This window comes from Poromitra crassiceps (genome assembly GCF_964638095.1).
Source record: "Poromitra crassiceps genome assembly, chromosome: 1".
NCBI classification, from domain to species: Eukaryota; Metazoa; Chordata; class Actinopteri; order Beryciformes; family Melamphaidae; genus Poromitra; species Poromitra crassiceps.
The window spans coordinates 47018941-47031305 of NC_139623.1; positions in this window are offsets into that span (position 1 = coordinate 47018941).

A 12365-nucleotide genomic window follows, 5' to 3' on the forward strand; every position below is an offset into this window, starting at 1 on the left:
GTTGGTAGCTGGTAGCCTAACTGGTAGCTTGTTGGTGGACTCGATAACCTTATCAGAGAGAATACACGCACATCCAAAAACCAGGTTGGGCAGGTGCCGAGCTCAAAGGTGAACAAGTAAAAAATGAATAAAAAGCTTGCACACTGCAAGGGCTCCTAGTTTGTGTTTTTTATTTAAACACCCAAAAAAGTGACGTTTCGAGCAAAGCTCTTCATCTTCATCAGACACAACGATAACCTTACCTTTAATAATTGTATCTTCACTATGGCTTGTTTCATAACTTCAAGATTCAAGATTTTTTTTTATTGTCACTCCGTAGTACAAGTATCACGTGTGAAATTCTTGTGCTGTGGACTCCATTTACAACATAGTACAAAAAATAACAGGGCATATGGGTGCAGGAAAACAACAAGAGACACAACAAGCAACAAGTACAGCTACTACACTATTTGTGTATGTTAAGGAGTCTCGTGGCCTGCGGGAAGAAACTGTCCCTCAAGCGATTTGTGCGTGCTCTTGGGACCCTGTATCTCCTCCCTGAGGGTAACAGGGAGAACAGGCTGTTGTGGGGGTGGTTTGTGTCTTTGATGATCTTCAGGGACCTCCTGAGGCACCGCTGATTATACAGTTCCTCCAGTTCTGGCAGCTCACATCCTGTTACGTGCTGGGCCGCGCGCCTCACTCTTCTTAGCGCCCTGCGGTCCATGGTGGTACAGTTCCCGTACCAGGTGGTGAAGCAGCCAGTCAGCAGGCTTTCAATGGTGCCTCTGTAGAAGTCCCTAAGGATTTGTGGCCTTAGCCCAAATTTCTTCAGGTGCCTGAGTCCGTGTAGTCGCTGTTGGGCCTTTTTGACAACAGTGGCGGTGTGGCTGGCCCATGTCAGGTCCTGGTGGATGTTGACTCCCAGGTACTTGAAGCTGTCCACCCTTTCCACCACTGTGCCGTTGATGGTGATTGGGGGGTGTGCGCCCCCCCCCCCCCCTCCTGTAGTCTACAATGATCTCCTTGGTCTTGGAGACGTTCAGAGAAAGGTGGTTGTCCTGGCACCATTGTTCCAGGGCCCCCACCTCCTTGCTGTAGGCCGTGTCGTCGCTCTTGGAGATCAGCCCCACGACTGCTGTGTCGTCTGCAAACTTCACGATGGTGTTCGAAGATTGAGTCGCCACGCAGTCGTGGGTGTAGAGGTCGTACCAGAAGGGGCTGGAGACGCACCCCTGGGGCGCTCCTATGCTGATGGTCAGTGGGGAGGAGGTGAGGTTGCCCACTCTCACCACCTGGCGGCGGTCTGTCAGGAAGTCCAGGATCCAGTCAGACATTGCTGTGTTTAGTCCCAGATCCTTGAGCTTGCTTACCAGCCTGGAGGGTACTATGGTGTTGAATGCTGAGCTGTAGTCCACGAACAGCATTCTCACATAGGTGTCCTTCCCCTCCAGGTGGGAGAGGGCGGTGTGGAGCACGTGTGCTACTGCATCCGCTGTGCTCCTGTTGGGGCGGTATGCAAATTGTAGCGGGTCGTGGTCCGGGGGGAGTGTGGGGCGGATCTGTGATATAACCAGCTTTTCGAAGCACTTGCTGGCTATGGGCGTGAGGACTATAGGGCGCCAGTCGTTGAGGCTGGTCACTTTCTGCTGTTTGGGAATGGGATGATTGTCGCTGCTTTGAAGCAGGAGGGAACTTGCCGGAGGGAGAGGGACTGGTTGAAGATGTCTGTGAATACGCCTGCCAGCTGGTGGGCGCAGGCCTTGAGGACTCGCCCTGGGATGCCGTCCGGGCCAACCGCCTTGCGTGGGTTGATACGCAAGAACGACCGGCGCACTTCATCCTCTGTGATGGTGAGAGGGTGGTCCGGATCTGTGTCGCCTGCGTCCTGTGTCCTTCTGTCGCCTGCAGCCTCTCAATGCCAAGCAAACACTGTTAGTGCACTCTCACAAAATCATGTTGGCGCCTTCTTCTTCTTTAGATTTGATTGGCGGTTGGCAACCAGCTTAGACGTGCATTATCGCCACCTACCGGACTGAAGTGTGAAACGTTAGATTGACAGAAAATATAAAAAGAAAAGATTAGAAAAAAGGTATCTAAATCCTATCGACTAACCCAGTTTCTTTCAAGTACTTTATTAACTGATTGTATATTCCTCTTACTGCTTTTCCTAGTAATGTCCCTACAGTGAAGTTTAGCTTAGCTTTCTGTAATGCTGATTTCAGTATACCTCCTCTCCTCCTCACAGCTCTCACACACCAGCAACACATGCTGAACAGTTTCCAGATTGTTGTAATGTGCACACATGCCAGTTGGGTGTTTTCCTATTTTATTAAGTGTATTATTCAATCCAGTGTGTCCTATTCTGAGACGGGTCATGACTGTCTCTTCCTTCTGGTTCCTGCCCAGCCTACTTCCTACTCCAACCTTCTTCTGAATATTATACAGATGCCTACCTGTTTCATTTAAATCCCAGTGCTCTTGCCATACTTTCTGCATATATGTTTTAATGATTGACTTTCCTTCCGCTTGACTCATTGGAACATCCATATCTATTGTTTCCAACTTAAGTGATTGCTTTGCTAATATGTCCACATCGGACGGAGTCATTTCCCTCTACCCCTACATGGGCAGGAACCCAAACAAAGCCAACAGTCATAACCATTTTATACAGTTCATATAGCCTATAAGGTGGTGAATCATAAAAACAATATCTTGTCTGCATGACTTCAAAGAACTAATACTAGAAAAGTGCTGCCCAGCTGTCAGAGGCAATTACTGCACTATTCTTCCTATTGTCTACCGTCCATTGCAAAGCTGTTAAAATAGCTAGGAGCTCCACTGTGTAAACTGACAAATGATCTGTTGTCCTTTTCTTAATCTCTACCTTATACTGTGGGATAAAGACTGCCGCTCTTGTCCCTCCAGTCTCAGGATCTTTTGAACCATCTGTAAATAACATCAACTTATCTATAAAGTGATGATCAATATAACTTTGTACCGGGATGTGCATGCTTGGATTAGGCTATACTTAAATCTACTAATGGACTTGTAAATACCCAGGGTGGGACAATTGAAGATGGAACTGTTGGACTACACTGTATATTATATAAATCAATATCCAGATGTCTTCTACATATATTAAGCTATTTCTGTGCCAGATTTGGCACTTTTATCACTAAATGAACAATAGCCGCACTAGGCCTATAATGTACACACATCATATAATGAAGTGACCAATTACTTTGTAAAAGTCCATATAATTTTGATTGAGTATTTTTATTTGGTTCTCAGGCTTACTAGGATCTATATTATGTCTGGTATTGCATGTGGGTCCAATGGGATAGGAAATGTTGACAAACTGCTGGTCGCCATTTTGAAAAATGCCTGCCACGGCCACCAGGGGGCAAATTTGTGATGGACCAATATCCAGTTTTGTTCAGAGTATATCTATAAACACATCTGCAAAATGTGGTGCCTTTATCACAAAATGAACGACTGGTCTCATATATTGAGCCCCACTACTAAGGATGCTTTGGTTTAATGATCTATAAAAATGAACCAAGTAGTCTGGTTATGAGATGTTGGATTTCCTCAGGAAGAATACCTTTCCTCTGGAAGGAAGCCCATCCTCATCACAGCAGTTCTGAGAGTATCCAGGCATTTGGTATTGCTGGAAAAACATATGCATGATGGATAGAGGCAAAAACCATACATATGAAAAACAGCTTCACCATATTCATAACTAAACCCAGCACGTTTTTCAGATAAAAATGGAAATTGTCAGGACTTTAAAAAAAGAAGTCTGAATTACACAGTGTTCCACTTCTATCTCATAATAACTGATATAAGTATTAGGCTACATGAACACATGAAAGGTGACATCATTGAATCAGTGTTGCCATGCAGACCTAGCTCTGATGAAACTGTTGTTCAGGTGTTACAAATGTACTATGAACCGAGTTCACAGAGATATAAAAAATATTAGGAGATTGGCGATGCTTCTGTGTGAAGTACATATAGACTATGCAGGAATGCTGAACAGAGAAGTTGAGACTTGTAGTTCAAAAATAGTTTGAAAAGTCAGCTTGTCTAAAATGCAGGTCAAATAATGTTATCAGTGTAAATTGTGATACCCGAAAATTTGCTGTAATATGGGAGCGTCCTGGGAAAAATAGAATATCTGGTCACCAGTCACACGAATATCTAGTGAAAGATAATATACGTGAATGCTGTTTGGAAGCTCATGTTCAGGTGTTCTAGAATGTGTCTTAAACTCATGTTTGAAAAAAGGTAAAAAAAAAAAAAAAGGCACGCACATCCAACAATAAAAAGTGAAGACCAGGTGCAGGACCGAAGTGCAAGCGAAGATAAGAAGAAGTAGAGTCCGCACTCTGGTAAATGCTGCTCCCAAAGATGTATTCAGTTTACCAGCACAAGCGTGTGACGTTTCTCCCAAACATTCACTGTCAAATAGACAGTAGGCACCAACAAAGATTGATTCAGTTTACCAGCACAAGCGTGTGACGTTTCATTTGCCCCCAAATCTTTGGGAGCAGCATTCACCAGAGTGCGGACTCTACTTAAACTCAAGTTTGACCAATATTTTAAGTCACACAACTATCTATCAACTACTGTAGCTAAGATATTCTCCATGATGCTGACTGCACCTGCATGCCATGGAGTTTCCCCCCGTAGTCCAGCTGCAGTAGTAGTGTCAGTAGTGTTTTGATTCCATTGGTTGTGTGTAGAGCTAAAATCGGTCTTTTATTGATTATGGCACACAGGTATTTAGAGCATGAATAGGCAGAGAGGGCCCTTTACCAGAACACAGATCACTTGTTTCCTCATTAAAAAAAAAGTCTATATGCTTCTCTCAGAACTCACTCACAAGCATCTAGAAGCTGTCTTTGAAAAAAAGAAAAAGGGAACATAGCACTAATCAAGAGCTAAGACCATACCAAGCGGTCTGGATAATGGATCAAGTGGAGACTCACTCAGTTAAAATTCCATTGTAATTATGACAACTTAAAATAAATTACAATATAATTTTTGTCCGTGTCAGCTCATATACATTAAATTACAAAGACATTAAATTACACAATTAATAAATAAATGGATAAGACTTAGAGGGTGAATGAATCATTGCTTTTCACACAGTCACTCTAAATGGCAGATATTAGATACTTTTTTTTTTTTTTCATGCCACGGCTGATTGGAAATCCATTGCCTGTGTACCGTAATTGTTTGTCATTAACATGCTTCAATCTTGGGCCCAGTCTTGGGTCATGTGTTTCATCATCATTACTACTATGAAGACTAAGAGTGAGTTCAAATCCAGTAGGAGCACTACATTCTACTAAAGCCTGTTGTCACCATAACTCAACAGAGACATATACAATTTTCCAGTGAGAGATATTACACAACAGCAGCTTATCTCCCAAACTGTAGATTGTAACTAAACTGTGCTCAGTTGATGTAGTTCATCTGTGTAAAAGCTGCTGTCATTGATTCGATTATTCAGTAGGTAGGACAGGCAGCCATTGTCTGCCAAGACCAGCTCTCTGTCCAAGGTTCACAAGCCCCTGTAAAGCATGACGAGAAACGAGAGCAAACTTGAAATTCAGGTTATGGACACTCAAGCATCAAGCCTGTATCAAGCAGAAGCCAGTGACTGGCGGCCATTTGCCCTCCTTCATCCATTCCCTGTAAGCAAAAATGATCGGTAATGTCACAATCAATTCTACTGACGAGAACTTCCTCAAGCGGATGTGTGTCATACAGATTTGCACTTGTGTGGTTTGTTTACATGAGTCAGGTGTTGTTCGTGAACCATGGCAACAGTTGTCAAGTGAAGATATGTCTTCGAGTGCTGTCCAGGTGACTGTTGCCCTGGTTATGTGTGAGTGTTCCACCAAAGCCCGCCTCTCTCAGAAGCCCCGTATATGGCAATAGGCCTCCAGGCTGGAGAACATGATGTAGAGGAACCAGAGGCCGACCAGAGCGATGGTAGTGAGTACTCTGGCGGTTTTGGGGCCTCCCAGTTCGCCGCCCACGGACTTCCTCCGGCGCACCATCAGTAGTCCCATGGTGAAGAAGGCGAAGATGGTGTAGAGTGTGACGGAGAAGGCCAGCGAGCCGGGGTCCACGCGGAACACCTCACCTTTGACCTCATGGTATATGGCCGCCACGGACCAGGCCACTCCGATGCCCAGGAACACATTGACGGCATTGCTTCCTGTCACATTGCCAATAGATGCATCGGCGTACTGGTCCTGAGTGGCAGCTACTTTGCTGGCAAAGGTATCTGCATGACAAAAATATGGGCAATAAGTTAGAAGATATGGCCACACCATAGCCAGCAGCACGGGTGGCCATTTGGTGGCAACGCCATTCCAAATGGGGGAAGGGGGGGTGGGGGGTGGTTGAGTTAACTCTTAATGTTTAATTGTTTGAGTGCTACCGTTAAGAGACGTACTTCAATTCACATAGCAATTTGTTTGCAGACAGTGCTGAGATTTCCGAGGATCAGTGAACAGCTGAGTCGCTGTGAAGCATGTCTGTCATGTCAGCTACCTATGCCGAGAGCTGCAGCAGATACAGCCACATTACGTGCCTGTGAGTGGGCAGTTGTAGAGTTGCAGAGTAGCGGTTGTTGTCTGCTAACAGGAAGCAGAGTTGGTACGTAAAATAGAAACATTTCTGCGTTTTCTGCACTTTTTGGGGTGTGACCAAACTCATCCCGAAATTCAGCAATGCACTCTGTCCGGTCCCCAGCAGTGCTGAGAGAGAATACACGCACATCCAAAAACCAGGTTGGGCAGGTGCCGAGCTCAAAGGTGAACAAGTAAAAAATGAATAAAAAGCTCGCATTTATTTAAACACCCAAAAAAGTGACGTTTCGAGCAAAGCTCTTCATCAGACACAACGATAACCTTACCTTTAATAATTGTATCTTCACTATGGCTTGTTTCATAACTTCAAGATTCAAGATTTTTTTTTATTGTCACTCCGTAGTACAAGTATCACGTGTGAAATTCTTGTGCTGTGGACTCCATTTACAACATAGTACAAAAAATAACAGGGCATATGGGTGCAGGAAAACAACAAGAGACACAACAAGCAATAAGGCAGTAGAGTGATAAGACAAGTCAGAGACAGTGGCATATTCACTGCACATAGGTGCACATGGCATGTGCATACTTTAGACATACTTAAACATAGTTGACGTTCTGTTTGTACAGGTGCAAATAGCATATACCTAATTAAACATACAATTAAACATTAGACATACGTAATGGTAGCAGCTACAGTATGGTACAGTACAGCTACTACACTATTTGTGTATGTTAAGGAGTCTCGTGGCCTGCGGGAAGAAACTGTCCCTCAAGCGATTTGTGCGTGCTCTTGGGACCCTGTATCTCCTCCCTGAGGGTAACAGGGAGAACAGGCTGTTGTGGGGGTGGTTTGTGTCTTTGATGATCTTCAGGGACCTCCTGAGGCACCGCTGATTATACAGTTCCTCCAGTTCTGGCAGCTCACATCCTGTTACGTGCTGGGCCGCGCGCCTCACTCTTCTTAGCGCCCTGCGGTCCATGGTGGTACAGTTCCCGTACCAGGTGGTGAAGCAGCCAGTCAGCAGGCTTTCAATGGTGCCTCTGTAGAAGTCCCTAAGGATTTGTGGCCTTAGCCCAAATTTCTTCAGGTGCCTGAGTCCGTGTAGTCGCTGTTGGGCCTTTTTGACAACAGTGGCGGTGTGGCTGGCCCATGTCAGGTCCTGGTGGATGTTGACTCCCAGGTACTTGAAGCTGTCCACCCTTTCCACCACTGTGCCGTTGATGGTGATTGGGGGGTGTGCACCCCCCCCCCCTCCTGTAGTCTACAATGATCTCCTTGGTCTTGGAGACGTTCAGAGAAAGGTGGTTGTCCTGGCACCATTGTTCCAGGGCCCCCACCTCCTTGCTGTAGGCCGTGTCGTCGCTCTTGGAGATCAGCCCCACGACTGCTGTGTCGTCTGCAAACTTCACGATGGTGTTCGAAGATTGAGTCGCCACGCAGTCGTAGGTGTAGAGGTCGTACCAGAAGGGGCTGGAGACGCACCCCTGGGGCGCTCCTAGGCTGATGGTCAGTGGGGAGGAGGTGAGGTTGCCCACTCTCACCACCTGGCGGCGGTCTGTCAGGAAGTCCAGGATCCAGTCAGACATTGCTGTGTTTAGTCCCAGATCCTTGAGCTTGCTTACCAGCCTGGAGGGTACTATGGTGTTGAATGCTGAGCTGTAGTCCACGAACAGCATTCTCACATAGGTGTCCTTCCCCTCCAGGTGGGAGAGGGCGGTGTGGAGCACGTGTGCTACTGCATCCGCTGTGCTCCTGTTGGGGCGGTATGCAAATTGTAGCAGGTCGTGGTCCGGGGGGAGTGTGGGGCGGATCTGTGATATAACCAGCTTTTCGAAGCACTTGCTGGCTATGGGCGTGAGGACTATAGGGCGCCAGTCGTTGAGGCTGGTCACTTTCTGCTGTTTGGGAATGGGATGATTGTCGCTGCTTTGAAGCAGGAGGGAACTTGCCGGAGGGAGAGGGACTGGTTGAAGATGTCTGTGAATACGCCTGCCAGCTGGTGGGCGCAGGCCTTGAGGACTCGCCCTGGGATGCCGTCCGGGCCAACCGCCTTGCGTGGGTTGATACGCAAGAACGACCGGCGCACTTCATCCTCTGTGATGGTGAGAGGGTGGTCCGGATCTGTGTCGCCTGCGTCCTGTGTCCTTCTGTCGCCTGCAGCCTCTCAATGCCAAGCAAACACTGTTAGTGCACTCTCACAAAATCATGTTGGCGCCTTCTTCTTCTTCTTTAGATTTGATTGGCGGTTGGCAACCAGCTTAGACGTGCATTATCGCCACCTACCGGACTGAAGTGTGCAACGTTAGATTGACAGAAAATATAAAAAGAAAAGATTAGAAAAAAGGTATCTAAATCCTATCGACTAACCCAGTTTCTTTCAAGTACTTTATTAACTGATTGTATATTCCTCTTACTGCTTTTCCTAGTAATGTCCCTACAGTGAAGTTTAGCTTAGCTTTCTGTAATGCTGATTTCAGTATACCTCCTCTCCTCCTCATAGCTCTCACACTCCAGCAACACATGCTGAACAGTTTCCAGATTGTTGTAATGTGCACACATGCCAGTTGGGTGTTTTCCTATTTTATTAAGTGTATTATTCAATCCAGTGTGTCCTATTCTGAGACGGGTCATGACTGTCTCTTCCTTCTGGTTCCTGCCCAGCCTACTTCCTACTCCAACCTTCTTCTGAATATTATACAGATGCCTACCTGTTTCATTTAAATCCCAGTGCTCTTGCCATACTTTCTGCATATATGTTTTAATGATTGACTTTCCTTCCGCTTGACTCATTGGAACATCCATATCTATTGTTTCCAACTTAAGTGATTGCTTTGCTAATATGTCCACATCGGACGGAGTCATTTCCCTCTACCCCTACATGGGCAGGAACCCAAACAAAGCCAACAGTCATAACCATTTTATACAGTTCATATAGCCTATAAGGTGGTGAATCATAAAAACAATATCTTGTCTGCATGACTTCAAAGAACTAATACTAGAAAAGTGCTGCCCAGCTGTCAGAGGCAATTACTGCACTATTCTTCCTATTGTCTACCGTCCATTGCAAAGCTGTTAAAATAGCTAGGAGCTCCACTGTGTAAACTGACAAATGATCTGTTGTCCTTTTCTTAATCTCTACCTTATACTGTGGGATAAAGACTGCCGCTCTTGTCCCTCCAGTCTCAGGATCTTTTGAACCATCTGTAAATAACATCAACTTATCTATAAAGTGATGATCAATATAACTTTGTACCGGGATGTGCATGCTTGGATTAGGCTATACTTAAATCTACTAATGGACTTGTAAATACCCAGGGTGGGACAATTGAAGATGGAACTGTTGGACTACACTGTATATTATATAAATCAATATCCAGATGTCTTCTACATATATTAAGCTATTTCTGTGCCAGATTTGGCACTTTTATCACTAAATGAACAATAGCCGCACTAGGCCTATAATGTACACAAAGGAAGCCCATCCTCATCACAGCAGTTCTGAGAGTATCCAGGCATTTGGTATTGCTGGAAAAACATATGCATGATGGATAGAGGCAAAAACCATACATCTGAAAAACAGCTTCACCATATTCATAACTAAACCCAGCACGTTTTTCAGATGAAAATGGAAATTGTCAGGACTTAAAAAAAATAAGTCTGAATTACACAGTGTTCCACTTCTATCTCATAACTGATATAAGTATTACATGAACACATGAAAGGTGACATCATTGAATCAGTGTTGCCATGCAGACCTAGCTGTGATGAAACTGTTGTTCAGGTGTTACAAATGTACTATGAACCGAGTTCACAGAGATATAAAAAATATTAGGAGATTGGCGATGCTTCTGTGTGAAGTACATATAGACTATGTAGGAATGCTGAACAGAGAAGTTGAGACTTGTAGTTCAAAAATAGTTTGAAAAGTCAGCTTGTCTAAAATGCAGGTCAAATAATGTTATCAGTGTAAATTGTGATACCCGAAAATTTGCTGTAATATGGGAGCGTCCTGGGAAAAATAGAATATCTGGTCACCAGTCACACGAATATCTAGTGAAAGATAATATACGTGAATGCTGTTTGGAAGCTCATGTTCAGGTGTTCTAGAATGTGTCTTAAACTCATGTTTGAAAAAAGGTAAAAAAAAAAAAAAGGCACGCACATCCAACAATAAAAAGTGAAGACCAGGTGCAGGACCGAAGTGCAAGCGAAGATAAGAAGAAGTAGAGTCCGCACTCTGGTAAATGCTGCTCCCAAAGATGTATTCAGTTTACCAGCACAAGCGTGTGACGTTTCTCTCAAACATTCACTGTCAAATAGACAGTAGGCACCAACAAAGATTGATTCAGTTTACCAGCACAAGCGTGTGACGTTTCATTTGCCCCCAAATCTTTGGGAGCAGCATTCACCAGAGTGCGGACTCTACTTAAACTCAAGTTTGACCAATATTTTAAGTCACACTATCTATCAACTACTGTAGCTAAGATATTCTCCATGATGCTGACTGCACCTGCATGCCATGGAGTTTCCCCCCGTAGTCCAGCTGCAGTAGTAGTGTCAGTAGTGTTTTGATTCCATTGGTTGTGTGTAGAGCTAAAATCGGTCTTTTATTGATTATGGCACACAGGTATTTAGAGCATGAATAGGCAGAGAGGGCCCTTTACCAGAACACAGATCACTTGTTTCCTCATTAAAAAAAAAGTCTATATGCTTCTCTCAGAACTCACTCACAAGCATCTAGAAGCTGTCTTTGAAAAAAAGAAAAAGGGAACATAGCACTAATCAAGAGCTAAGACCATACCAAGCGGTCTGGATAATGGATCAAGTGGAGACTCACTCAGTTAAAATTCCATTGTAATTATGACAACTTAAAATAAATTACAATATAATTTTTGTCCGTGTCAGCTCATATACATTAAATTACAAAGACATTAAATTACACAATTAATAAATAAATGGATAAGACTTAGAGGGTGAATGAATCATCGCTTTTCACACAGTCACTCTAAATGGCAGATATTAGATACTTTTTTTTTTTTTTTCATGCCACGGCTGATTGGAAATCCATTGCCTGTGTAATTGTTTGTCATTAACATGCTTCAATCTTGGGCCCAGTCTTGGGTCATGTGTTTCATCATCATTACTACTATGAAGACTAAGAGTGAGTTCAAATCCAGTAGAAGCACTACATTCTACTAAAGCCTGTTGACACCATAACTCAACAGAGACATATACCATTTTCCAGTGAGAGATATTACACAACAGCAGCTTATCTCCCAAACTGTAGATTGTAACTAAACTGTGCTCAGTTGATGTAGTTCATCTGTGTAAAAGCTGCTGTCATTGATTCGATTATTCAGTAGGTAGGACAGGCAGCCATTGTCTGCCAAGACCAGCTCTCTGACCAAGGTTCACAAGCCCCTGTAAAGCATGACGAGAAACGAGAGCAAACTGTTGAAATTCAGGTTATGGACACTCAAGCATCAAGCCTGTATCAAGCAGAAGCCAGTGACTGGCGGCCATTTGCCCTCCTTCATCCATTCCCTGTAAGCAAAAATGATCGGTAATGTCACAATCAATTCTACTGACGAGAACTTCCTCAAGCGGATGTGTGTCATACAGATTTGCACTTGTGTGGTTTGTTTACATGAGTCAGGTGTTGTTCGTGAACCATGGCAACAGTTGTCAAGTGAAGATATGTCTTCGAGTGCTGTCCAGGTGACTGTTGCCCTGGTTATGTGTGAGTGTTCCACCAAAGCCCGGCTCTC